Raw genomic sequence first — 13,554 nt, forward strand, 5'->3', positions numbered from 1 at the left:
CCGATGCTTTTTTTTCCTGGTGGGAGGAGGGGGGGGGATTGTTGCTTGCTGCCGCTTACGAGCAGGTAGGGGGAGCTGGGGGGGGGACTTTGGGGTTCTAACATTTAACTGTCATTCATTCTTTGAGGCACTCCTCTGTTTTCGTGGACGGTTATGAAGAAAAAGCATTTCAGGATGTATATTTTATACATTTCTCTGACATCAAATTGTACCTTTGTAATGGTGAATCAGAAAACAAACAAGGGAAATAGGATAAAATCTAACAATGGGAATGAATAACCAGGAAAGAAGGATGAGCAATAATGTATCTTCATTTTCCATCAAGCTGCAGACAGCTTTATCATGCAGTGAGTGTACTCTGTTGGGAGAGAGTCCATCCTGTACCTAATAAGCTGGCCATGTATGTTCATGGCCTCTGCTGCCCCAGCCTATCCACTTCAAGGTTTCATGTATTGTGCTTCACAGTTGGTCTTCGACACACCAGTGTTGGTTATTTTAGTTACCGTCGCCTTCTTGTCAGCTTGATCCAGTCTGGCCATTCTCCCCTGACCTCTCTCATTAACAAGGCAACTCTTGCACACAGAACTGCCACTCACTGAATCCTTTTTGTTTGTCGCACAATTCTCTATAAACACTGGAGACTGCTGTGCGTGAAAATCCCAGAAGATCATCAGTTTCTGAGATACTCAAACCACCCCGTCTGGCACCAACGGTCAAAGTCACTTGAGTCAGATTTTCTTCCCCATTCTAGTGTTTGGTCTGAACAACAATTGAACCTCTTCCTCTGTCTTTTAATGGCAGTAGGCAGACCAACCGAAAGGGGCATTCCCACCACCAACTGGACTGTGCTTTTCTAATATCATCTTCCAAGCATAAAACTGAACCCAGTGCTTCAAGAACCTATCACACTTTAAAGTTGCTCTGAACCAAGAGGATCTCCTGCAGTTCCTTGGCAGCCCAAGGACAGCAGCAACTGCTGGGATGCTCTCTCCTCCTCTCCAGCCGGTAGAACTCCCAGTCCGTGCTCCAATGCGCAGCCTGCAATTACTTCCGGGATCACGGTGCACACCCAAGTGTTGCTCTCTAAAACTAGCACCTGGACTTGAAATCCTTTCCGTGACTGAGAAAATAACGGGGATTCGTAGCAAAAAAACAATACACCAGCATCGACTGAACCTCTTGACCACGTCTGCGTGCTTTTATGCATTGAGCTGCTGCCACATCTGATCAGATAATTGATCATTATTATGTACACCTGTGCATTAATGAGCAGGTGTACATAATAAAGTGGCTTCTGAGTGTATACATCAAAATCAGGATGGTATTTTTGGCAGGAAGTGCTGGGGTGGCACATCTGCTTGCTCCCCTCAATTTTCTAAGTACCGATATGGTAATAATAGGGAGCAGCTAGTCATACCAGATCCAAATGCTTTCTGGTCCACTCCAGCATTAGTAGCAATTGTTCTCCTTTCAATTGACCATAGACAAACTTCCTTTTCATTTGTATCTAGGTAACATCCAATGGGAAACTGTAATAACAATTACTTAGGATTGGTGCCAACTTAGTGGGCTTTAGCTTTAAGATTGGGTTTGCTATGGGATTAGTGCTTCAGGACGGATCCATAGCTGGCAGAGAAGGAAGCCTTACAAATTATTCCAAACAGGAGAAAACCTGCAGTTGCTAGAAATCCAAACAAATTGCTCGAGGAACTCAACAGGCCAGGCGGTGTCTATGGCAAAGAGTAAACAGTCAACGTTTCGGGCTGAGACCCTTCAACAGAACTGGAGAAAAAAAGATGAGGTCAGAGTAAGAAAGTGGGTGGGTGAGGGGAAGAATAAGGTGGTAGGTGATAGGTGGAACTGGGAGAGGGGGGAGGGAGTGAAGTAAAGAGCTGGGAAGTTAATTGATGAAAGAGATAAAGGGTTTCAGCACCTAAGTTACAGAGAAAGGTTGAACAAGTTAGGTCTTTATTCTTTGGAGTGTAGGAGGTTGAGGGGGGACTTGATAGAGGTATTTAAAATTATGAGGGGGATAGATAAAGTTGATGTAGATAGGCTTTTTCCATTGAGAGTAGGGGGAGATTCAAACAAGAGGACATGAGTTGAGAGTTAAGGGGCAAAAGTTTAGGGGTAACACGAGGGGGAACTTCTTTACTCAGAGAGTGGTAGCTGTGTGGAATGAGCTTCCAGTAGAAGTGGTAGAGGCAGGTTCGATTTTGTCATTAAAAAAAAAATTGGATAGGTATATGGGCAGGAAGGGAATGGAGGGTTATGGGCTGAGTGTAGGTAGGTGGGACTAGGTGAGAGTAAGCATTCGGCATGGATTAGAAGGGCCAAGATGGCCCGTTTCCGTACTGTAATTGTTATATGGTTATAAGGGCCGGAGAAGGTGAAATCTGATAGGAGAGGGTAGAAGACCATGAAAGAAAGGGAAGGGTGATAGGAAGGTAAGGGGATAAGGTGAGAGAGGGAAACAGGAATGGGGAATAGTGATGGAGCGGAGGAGGAGGCAATTACCAGAAGTTTGAGAAATCGATGTTCGTGCCATCAGGTTGGAGGCTACTCAGACGGAATATAAGGCGTTGCTCCTCCAACCTGAGCGTGGCCTCATCACGGCAGGAGAGGAGGCCGTGGACTAACATGTTGGAATGGGAATGAAAAATAGAATTGAAATGGAAAAGATTTTCCAATAACTTTCAAAGTATTTGTCTGCTACTATTCCCAAACCTAGAAACTCAATCAATTTAACAGTTAATAGTCAACATAGGAGGAGACATTTAGTGGATGGGGTAAGTTGAGTCAAAGAACAGCAGAACATTCTGGGAAAACCCCAACAAGCCAGGCAGCGACTATTTTTCTCTCCAAACTTAATGATCTTTCCGTGGAGTTAATGTCTCGTTAATGAGATTTCATCTGAATTCATTAATGGAGATCTCAGTTCTGATAAAGAATCATCAGCATGAAATGTCAACTCTCTTGAGATGCTTTGCAAGTCACTGAATACTTGGAGCAATTTTTTCTTGTTTTTATCTCTGAATTCTCACATCTTTTTCTTGGTTTTCCAGCAGGCAGGATTGATTTTTTTTAAAAACTGTTTCAACTATCTAACTAGCACCCTTTCGCAACTCAGCCTATTTATAATTGGTGACACTTTTGATCCACTTACGATTAACAAGGCATTTTTGCCAACAGAACCACCACTCACTAGATTTCTTTTTGTTTTTTTTTCACCATTCTCTGTAAACTCTGGAGCTGGGATTCCCAATCTGGGGGTTCACGGACCCCTTGCTTAATGGTATTGGTCCATGGCATTAAAAAGGTTATGGGCCCCTGTTCTAGCGACTGTTGTGCACAAAAATCCCAAGACATCAGTGGTTTCTGGGATACTCAAACCACCCTGTCTGGTACCAATAATCAACCACAGTCAAAAAAGTCACTTGGGTCACATTTCTTTCCCCTTCTGACGTTTGGTCTGAATGGGACCTCCTGACCATCTCTGCATGCTCTTATGCATTGAATTGCTGCCACATGATTGGCTGAATAGATATTTGCATTGACAAGCAGGTGTACAGGTGTACTTAATCAGGTGGCCACTGACCGTCGAGAAACGTGTTGAGAAACGCAGCCCTTTCATCAGACTTTTGGCTTGGAACGTTAACCAGCGAATCAGGTAGTGTCAGGAGTAAGTTTCCTAACTTTATTTCAGATTTCCAACAGCTGCAGGTTTTGATATTTCTTTTCCAGTTTAGTAACTTTATTTCAGATTTCCAACAGCTGCAGGTTTTGATATTTCTTTTCCAGTTTCCTAACTTTATTTCAGATTTCCAACAGCTGCAGGTTTTGATATTTCTTTTCCAGTTTCCTAACTTTATTTCAGATTTCCAACAGCTGCAGGTTTTGATATTTCTTTTCCAGTTTAGTAACTTTATTTCAGATTTCCAACAGCTGCAGGTTTTGATATTTCTTTTCCAGTTTAGTAACTTTATTTCAGATTTCCAACAGCTGCAGGTTTTGATATTTCTTTTCCAGTTTAGTAACTTTATTTCAGATTTCCAACAGCTGCAGGTTTTGATATTTCTTTTCCAGTTTCCTAACTTTATTTCAGATTTCCAACAGCTGCAGGTTTTGATATTTCTTTTCCAGTTTAGTAACTTTATTTCAGATTTCCAACAGCTGCAGGTTTTGATATTTCTTTTCCAGTTTCCTAACTTTATTTCAGATTTCCAACAGCTGCAGGTTTTGATATTTCTTTTCCAGTTTCCTAACTTTATTTCAGATTTCCAACAGCTGCAGGTTTTGATATTTCTTTTCCAGTTTCCTAACTTTATTTCAGATTTCCAACAGCTGCAGGTTTTGATATTTCTTTTCCAGTTTAGTAACTTTATTTCAGATTTCCAACAACTGCAGGTTTAGATGTTTCCCCCCAGACACTGAATTTCCAATTGCCTGCCTATCTTGTTCTGTTCTTGCATCTGCTCTGCGCTCGCCAACGAAACCTAACGAAAGCTTCAGGATTCGCGCTTCATCGTCCGATTAGGCGCATTACGCTTCGCTTTGAGTTCAACAGTTTCCAAAGTTCAGTATTTTCACATTTGCAGAGTTCTTTACCGATTTTTGCTTTCACCTCCGTTCGCCCCTTTATGTTATGAATCTCCCCCACTCTTCCGTAAACTATTTCTTTTGACTCCCCCATTACTTGCACTGAGGCACCGTTTTATCTATTACGAACCCCAAAGGGCCACTTCTTTCCCTTCACGCTATCTGCACAGTTTTCACTCTTTTTCTAAAATTCCACATTTTCAGCAAGCAGGGCGATTCGGCGTTCCGAAATGCTAGTCGTCATGTCAAAGAATCACGGTTTACACCTAAGAGATAAAATGCAAGTCAATTTTTTTTTATTACAGGAGAATGACGTGGAAACATTTCAACCTGAAGCCTCAAACGCGCGAATCATTTACTGAACTGTAATTGACCCAAGGAATTTGTTAAAAAGGGCTGCAACTCCCAGGGTTCCCGCAGGACGCACGCGAATAAGAAATCTTAAAGAGGCAGAGCCGGTTAAGCGTGCAATTCTGTTCCAGAGATGAGAAGCGCCGTCGAAAATTCCCCCAGCCTTAAAAAGAAACGCTAGGAACATGGACAACTAACGTGGCTCTCTAAATGAAAGGAGACGAAAAGTTGCAGGCGGTGTAAAACAGCCTGTATTTTTTTACACGATCCGCGTTGGGGGATCTCGAAAGAGGGTGATGATCAGCGGCTTTGACTGTGAAAGGCTCCGATGCTGCGGGAGTTGACAACCGAAGAAAACAGAACAGCCAAGCGGGGAAGAGTGAAATGTCCGCGCATCGTTAGCGGTGGATTACTTGGGAAACGCCGAGAACTTGGTCCGAGGGGTTGACGCCCAGCCGGGGAGTTTTTAAATGTGAAAAGCGTGCATGTGGAAGGCAGGAAAGCGAAAGCGGATTCCGCGGCCCCCGCGACCCTTCGTTGTCTCCGCCTCGTTGCGCCGTCTTCTCGGTCTTTGACCCCCGACGTCTCGTCAGTTTCCCCGTCTCTTTAGTTTCGGGGCGCTCCGGACCCCGAACCCAGCAGATTAACGCCAGCGGCTATTGATAAATGACACCCGCGGCGCGCAGAAGATGACCGGATAGATTCTTCAAGAAGAGGTAAGGGTTTCTGATCTCACTCCGCCGTTTGGATAAAACGGCATCTCCGGATGAGACCGAAGGAAGCTATGCAACCCCCGATCGGTGGGAGATGCAATGACCAAGTTCCGTTGAGAGAAACTTTTGAAACTCTACTTTCATGATTGGAGTCATAACTCAGATTCAAGCGAGGAAACCATAATCTTAGTCTGTAAGAATAGAGTGGTTTCGACTCGAATTGTTTTAATTCCGGCTTTTCTCTATCTTCCCGTCACTTATCGTCACCAATAGTGACTTTAATTCAAGTCGAAAATGAATGAAGTGTCTTATTTGTTTTCCGTTGGGGTTAAATATTTATATATCATTTCTTTTACAATTATACATAATGTAAACATTTCTTGTGTGGCCTGTACTCCCAACTCAAGTCACCCAACTCATTTCATCATCATCTTGTTTTAACATTACCGGTTTGATTGTGAAAAGCAAGGCTTGAATTCACGTTTTTTTAAAAAAAAATCCATTGATACCTACACCTCTCAGATCCTCTGTACGGAAAAAAAAGCTTCTCGGCACTCTTAACGATCTTCACTCCTGTCTCTTTGGTGTGTAATATTGTTCCCTGTCTGGCCAGCTTGCCTCCCCCTCTCAGCCCTTCGACCTGAAACGTTAACTATTCCTTTCCTCCCGCGGATGTTGCTGGATCCGTTGAGTTCCCAAATGTTAGCTTGCTCCAGTTTCCAACGTCCGCGGGCTCTGCTCTTCATCTTCCTTGTTCTCAATTTCCCCCCCCCCAATCAACTTTTTAGATTGACCCCCTTTGATCCTGTCCTTTATGAACACACACGCTGTGTAGAAGTACGGAGAGGGACTATGAGCCCAAAAAATCAGAATCAAGTTTAAAATCACCGGCGTTATGTTATTTGTTAACTTCGCCGCAGCAATACAATGCAAGACATAATAATAGAGGAAAAAATTTGAATTACAGTAAATATATACTTATTAGTAGTTTAAATAAATAATACAAAAAAATAGAAATAAAAAAGTAGCCAGGTAGTGTTCATGGGTTCGATGTCCATTTAGAAATCGGATGGCAGAGGGGAAGAAGCTGTTCCTGAATCGTTGAGTGTGTGCCTTCAGGCTCCTGTACCTCCTCCCTGATGGCAGAGGGGAAGAAGCTGTTCCTGAATCGCTGAGTGTGTGCCTTCAGGCTCCTGTACCTCCTCCCTGATGGCAGAGGGGAAGAAGCTGTTCCTGAATCGCTGAGTGTGTGTCTTCAGGCTCCTGTACCTCCTCCCTGATGGCAGAGGGGAAGAAGCTGTTCCTGAATCGCTGAGTGTGTGTCTTCAGGCTCCCGTACCTCCTCCCTGATGGCGGAGGGGAAGAAGCTGTTCCTGAATCGCTGAGTGTGTGCCTTCAGACTCCTGTACCTCCTCCCTGATGGCGGAGGGGAAGAAGCTGTTCCTGAATCATTGAGTGTGTGTCTTCAGGCTCCTGTACCTCCTCCCTGATGGCGGAGGGGAAGAAGCTGTTCCTGAATCATTGAGTGTGTGTCTTCAGGCTCCTGTACCTCCTCCCTGATGGGGGAGGGGAAGAAGCTGTTCCTGAATCATTGAGTGTGTGCCTTCGGGCTCCTGTACCTCCTCCCTGATGGCAGAGGGGAAGAAGCTGTTCCTGAATCGTTGAGTGTGTGCCTTCAGACTCCTGTACCTCCTCCCTGATGGCAGAGGGGAAGAAGCTGTTCCTGAATCGTTGAGTGTGTACCTTCAGATCTCTGTACCTCCTCCCTGATGGCAGAGGGGATGAAGCTGTTCCTGAATCATTGAGTGTGTGTCTTCAGGCTCCTGTACCTCCTCCCTGATGGCAGAGGGGAAGAAGCTGTTCCTGAATCGTTGAGTGTGTGTCTTCAGGCTCCTGTACCTCCTCCCTGATGGCAGAGGGGAAGAAGCTGTTCCTGAATCGCTGAGTGTGTGCCTTCAGGCTCCTGTACCTCCTCCCTGATGGTAGAGGGGAAGAAGCTGTTCCTGAATCGTTGAGTGTGTGCCTTCAGACTCCTGTACCTCCTCCCTGATGGCAGAGGGGAAGAAGCTGTTCCTGAATCGTTGAGTGTGTACCTTCAGATCTCTGTACCTCCTCCCTGATGGCAGAGGGGAAGAAGCTGTTCCTGAATCGCTGAGTGTGTGTCTTCAGGCTCCTGTACCTCCTCCCTGATGGCAGAGGGGAAGAAGCTGTTCCTGAATCGCTGAGTGTGTGTCTTCAGGCTCCTGTACCTCCTCCCTGATGGCAGAGGGGAAGAAGCTGTTCCTGAATCATTGAGTGTGTGCCTTCAGGCTCCTGTACCTCCTCCCTGATGGCAGAGGGGAAGAAGCTGTTCCTGATTCGCTGAGTGTGTGTCTTCAGGCTCCTGTACCTCCTCCCTGATGGCAGAGGGGAAGAAGCTGTTCCTGAATCGTTGAGAGTGTGCCTTCAGGCTCCTGTACCTCCTCCCTGATGGCAGAGGGGAAGAAGCTGTTCCTGAATTGTTGAGTGTGTGCCTTCAGGCTCCTGTACCTCCTCCCTGATGGCAGAGGGGAAGAAGCTGTTCCTGAATCGTTGATTGTGTGCCTCCAGGCTCCTGTACCTCCTTCCTGATGGTAGCCATGAGAAGAGGGCATGTCCTGGGCGATGGGGTCCTTAATGACGGATGCTGCCTCTTTGAAGCATCGCACCTTGAAGGTGTCCTGGATACTGTGCAGGCTGGATACAAGGTTATGATAAAATGAAACAGTGGTGTAAGGGAACATAGAAAATAAATCCGAGACGAATTTTGTGGACCTAGTAGAACTTTCAAAGAGATACTGGTGGAATATTAACACAATATTAGATAGTCTTTTCAAATCTTTTTATTATTCTTAATCAAAATAACAAGAGTACATCAAAGATAGTCTCTTCATTTGTGGTGGTTCCTATTGCAAAATATCGAAGGAAATGACAGCAGGTGTGTTAACGTCACCAATTTTGACCTTTTTGGATTAAAAATGCTATACTGTTACTGGGAAGGGATGAAAGGGGAAATCGGATAATTCACTACACGCTGCTAGAGCATTTTTTAAAACATCTAAATGACAAATTTTTCCGCAACCATGTCACAGAAACCTTAGCCCATAGCTAAGATCTGGCTGACTTCTTGTTCCAGACTTTTCAGACAAGGGACACTCCCTTTCAGCAAATTTCTTCTTCTGTGCCAAACAATCTTGCATCAACAAGGGAGAGATTTTAAAATCTAGGTTCAATCTTCTTCCATTGAGACAACATTCTCATCTCTTCCTTCCTTTTTCTATGGTCCACTGCCCTCCCTAATTAGATTCCTCTTTCTTTAACCCTTCACCTGTTCTACCTATCACCACCCCCCCCCCCCACCCCGGCTAACCACATGGTCTTGCCTATCACCTGCCAGCTTGTACTCCTTCCCCCTCCCTTGTTACTCTGGCTTCTTCCCCTTTTCTTTCCAGTCCTGGTGAAGGGTCTCGGCCCAAAATGTTCACTGTTTATTTCCTCCAGTAGATGCAGTCTGACTTATTGGGCTCCAGCACTTTGTGTGTGTGTGTGTGTAAGAGCTTGTGCGGTGTATGAGTTTGCTCCATGTGGTCTCCCATACGATTCATGCTATGAATATATTTCATAATAGAACCATAGAAAAGCACAGCACAGAAACAGGTTCATTTTCTTGTTCATTTAAACTGCCTACTCCCATCGACCTGTACAGGGACCACCCGGGTACCTGTCCAAACTTTTCTTAAACATTGATGTCAAGCTCGCAGGCACCACTCGTACTGGCAGCTCACTCCACACTCTCACGAGCCTCTGAGTGAAGCGGTTTCCCTTCACGTTCCCCTTAAACTTTTCACCTTTCACTCTTTACCTCTTGTTGTACTCCCACCCAACCTCAGTGGGAAAAAGCCTACTTGCTTTTAAACAAAAGGATATTGAACAAAATTTGAGGGGAGATTTCACAAAGGTATAATTTTGTATGCCTCTGTGAAATCTCCTCTGAATCTTCTATGGTCCGAAGTATAAAGTCCTAAACTTTTCAATCTTTCCTTATAACTAAGGTCCTCCAGACCTGGCAAAATCCTTGTAAATTTTCTCTGCACTCTTTCAACCTTATTCACATCTTTCCTGTAGGTAGGTGACCAGAACTCCACATGGTATCTAAATTAGGCCTCACAAATATGTTATATAACTTCAACATAACATTGCATCTCCTGTACTCAATAATGGAAAGAGAAATGGCATAACCTTTATTGAAGCTGGAATACAGTGCTAACAGCATAAGGAGGGCAATAATCAAAGTATGTATCCATGTGCAACTCTGAGATTTGTCTTCTCCAGATTCCCCAAAACAAAGAGCAAAGTCTGTGTGAAATGAGACGATGCTATCCATGAACTACAGTATAATTGCAAGCAAAGACAATCTCTGTTCATGTTGAATTAATAGCCGATGTTGAAAGGCCTCCATTGAGTGGATGTGGAGAGGATTTTTCCAGTGGTGGGGGAGTTTAAGGCCGGATGACACAGCCTCAGAATAGAGGGACGTCCATTTAGAATGGAGATGAGGAGGGATTTCTTGAGCCAGAGAGTGGTGAATCTGTGGAATTCATTGCCACAGGCAGCTGTGGAGGCCACATCATTGAGTGTAATTAAAGCAGAGGTGGATAGATTTTTGATTAGTCAGGGCATGAAAGGGTTCAGGGAGAAGGCAGAAGATTGGGTCTGAGAGGGAAATGGATCAGCCATGATGAAATGATTCGATGGGCCACATGGCCTAATTCTGCTCCTATATCTTACGGTCTTATAAAAAAATATAAGCATCTTCCTGCCTGTAAGACTAAACTTCAGTGCTTAAATTTACCGTTCTATTTGGAACTTTGCTGGCACACTATCATTGACAGTAGTGGTAAGAAGACAGGTAGTTCTCAGCTACTCCTACTTTGAGTCTGGCATAGAGCAAAAAAAATGTCATTCTTGGCAGACCATCAAGGTCAAAGATGATTTGCTTCCACTGTGGGTTCTTGTGTTACTTTTGAGCTATTCGTACAGCCTATCACAGGCACAAGTTTGATGAAACTTGATAAGTAAGCCGCGGAGAGTTGTAAACTCGGTCAGCTCCATCACGGGTGCTAGCCTCCGTAGCATCCAGAACATTTTCAAGGAGCAATGCCTCAGGAAGGTGGCATACATCGTTAGGGACCCACCTCACCCAGATCATGCTCATTGCTACCATCAGGAGGGAGGTACAGAAGCCCGAAGGCACACACTCAACGATTCAGGAACAGCTTCTTCCCCTCTGCCATCAGGGAGGAGGTACAGGAGTCTGAAGGCACACACTCAACGATTCAGGAACAGCTTCTTCCCCTCTGCCATCAGGGAGGAGGTACAGGAGTCTGAAGGCACACACTCAACGATTCAGGAACAGCTTCTTCCCCTCTGCCATCAGGGAGGAGGTACAGGAGCCTGAAGACACACACTCAGTGATTCAGGAACAGCTTCTTCCCCTCTGCCATCAGGGAGGAGGTACAGGAGCCTGAAGACACACACGCAGCGATTCAGGAACAGCTTCTTCCCCTCTGCCATCAGGGAGGAGGTACAGGAGCCTGAAGACACATACTCAGTGATTCAGGAACAGCTTCTTCCCCTCTGCCATCAGGGAGGAGGTACAGGAGCCCGAAGGCACCCACTCAATGATTCAGGAACAGCTTCTTCCCCTCTGCCATCAGGGAGGAGGTACAGGAGCCTGAAGACACACACTCAACGATTCAGGAACAGCTTCTTCCCCTCTGCCATCAGGGAGGAGGTACAGGAGCCTGAAGACACACACTCAACGATTCAGGAACAGCTTCTCCCCCACTGCCATCCAATTTCTGAATGGACATTGAACCCATGAACCCGACCACACTAGTATTTTATTTTTGCACTGCTTATTTAACTATTTAGTATACTTACTGTAACTCAGTTTTTTTCCCCCTCTTTAATGATGTATTGCATTTTACTGCTGTCGCTAAGTCAATGGATTTCGCGGCACGTGGCGGGTGATATTTAACCTGACTCTGAAGGTGGTGCCTGTGGAAGGTAAACCGCACTGAAGGTTTCGCAGTTGAAGACCTGCAACATTAACTTTTGTTATCATTTCCACTGACGCTGTCTCACTGGCACTTCCAGCTCTCTCCAACATCTGTTTTCTAATTTGAACTTTCCGATACGGCAGTCTTGAGTTTCATTGGCAGGGTGGCTCATTCCATGCTGCCTCTGCATTTGCCCAGCCTGTTCTCCCCTCAGGGAAACCTGGTGCTTGTCACATACTTGAATGGTTTTGGGCCAGGGGTTCCCATGATTTTTGTGAGGCGATTATGTATTCTCAAGGGGGCTTTAGAAAACTTGCTGCCCGTCACGTTGCTGGTGTTTAGGGCAGCATTGTAGGTCCTCCACAAGGATTCTTCATTGCAGTTTCTCTTAACAGTTTTGTTTTAATAACCATATAACAATCACAGCACGGAAACAGGCCATCTCGCCCCTCCTAGTCCGTGCCGAACTCTTAATCTCACCTAGTCCCACCTACCCGCACTCAGCCCATAACCCTCCACTCCTTTCCTGTCCATATACCTATCCAATTTTACCTTAAATGACACAACTGAACTGGCTTCTACTACTTCTACAGGAAGCTCATTCCACACAGCTATCACTCTCTGAGTAAAGAAATTCCCCCTCGTGTTTCCCTTAAACTTCTGCCCCCTAACTCTCAAATCATGTCCTCTCGTTTGAATCTCCCCTAATCTCAATGGAAACAGCCTATTCACGTCAACTCTATCTATCCCTCTCAAAATTTTAAATATCTCTATCAAGTCCCCCCTCAACCTTCTACGCTCCAATGAATAGAGACCTAACTTGTTCAACCTTTCTCTGTAATTTAAGTGCTGAAACCCAGGTAACATCCTAGTAAATCGTCTCCGCACTCTCTCTAATTTATTGATATCTTTCCTATAATTCGGTGACCAGAACTGCACACAATATTCCAAATTTGGCCTTACCAATGCCTTGTACAATAGTCAGGGCTGTTAGCCTTGAGCTCGAACCTGAAGGACTGGTGGACCAATCTTAGTCTGGCCTCTACTGGTTTGGCACAGGTGACCCTACCAAGAGCCAAAGCACAAGGCCCTGACTCCAGCCAACATGGCTCTGTGGGTCATTGAGGCTTACAGGCTTACAGGCTCACAATGCCGTGCTCCTCTTGGAGGAGGCTTTAGGAAAGCCCTTGCATAATTTGTTTCGTTCTCTTGAAACCTCTTGCAGTGACGGAGTAAAGTTGCAAAAAAAAAACCGGCCACGTGGCAAAATGCGGCTTGTGCGATGTGGAACTGGCTTAGTGAGATCAAACCGTTGACGATGACGAGGTTCATTTGGAAAATGATGCTAATATTGTCATGCCAGTGGTTTTGTGGAGGCAGGATTGGTGGTACTTCTCCACGTCTGTGATGCATACAGGAAAGGGAGAATCGCTGTTTTGCGTCAAGCTGGACTTGAGGTCATGTTCTTCAGCTATCAGGGAAATGTATACAATATGCATCCTGAAATTCTTTTTCTTCACAAACATCCAGGAAAACAGAGGAGTGCCCCAAAGAAAGAATGACAGTTAAATGTTAGAACTCCAAACCCCCTCCCACGCACAGGCAGCAGCAAAGCAACAATCCCCCCTCCCCACCAGCAAAAAAATATCGGCACCCCCATCGAGCACTCAAGTGTGCAGCAAAGCATGAATGAAGGCACAGACTTGCAGTATTCCAAAGACTACTCGTTCACCTGGTAATTCGACATACCACAGGCTCTCTCTGACCCTAACAAGGGAGAAAGGGATGTCTCTGTTTCACAGCGAGAGAGG

At 45.2% G+C, this 13,554-nt stretch overlaps 1 protein-coding gene across 1 annotated transcript in view; it reads left to right on the top strand.

Annotated features, from left to right (window-relative positions):
• The first annotated feature begins 5,009 nt into the window (after positions 1-5,009).
• The window catches only part of LOC132380483 (transmembrane protein 200A-like), a 30,757-nt gene continuing 22,212 nt past the window's right edge, over positions 5,010-13,554 (top strand). Inside the window, exon 1 of the mRNA XM_059949320.1 lies at positions 5,010-5,666. The gene's annotated coding sequence lies outside the window, so the exon portion shown is untranslated. The remainder of the gene's footprint in view (positions 5,667-13,554) is intronic.

Source organism: Hypanus sabinus, chromosome 24 (assembly GCF_030144855.1).
Source record: "Hypanus sabinus isolate sHypSab1 chromosome 24, sHypSab1.hap1, whole genome shotgun sequence".
NCBI classification, from domain to species: domain Eukaryota; kingdom Metazoa; phylum Chordata; class Chondrichthyes; order Myliobatiformes; family Dasyatidae; genus Hypanus; species Hypanus sabinus.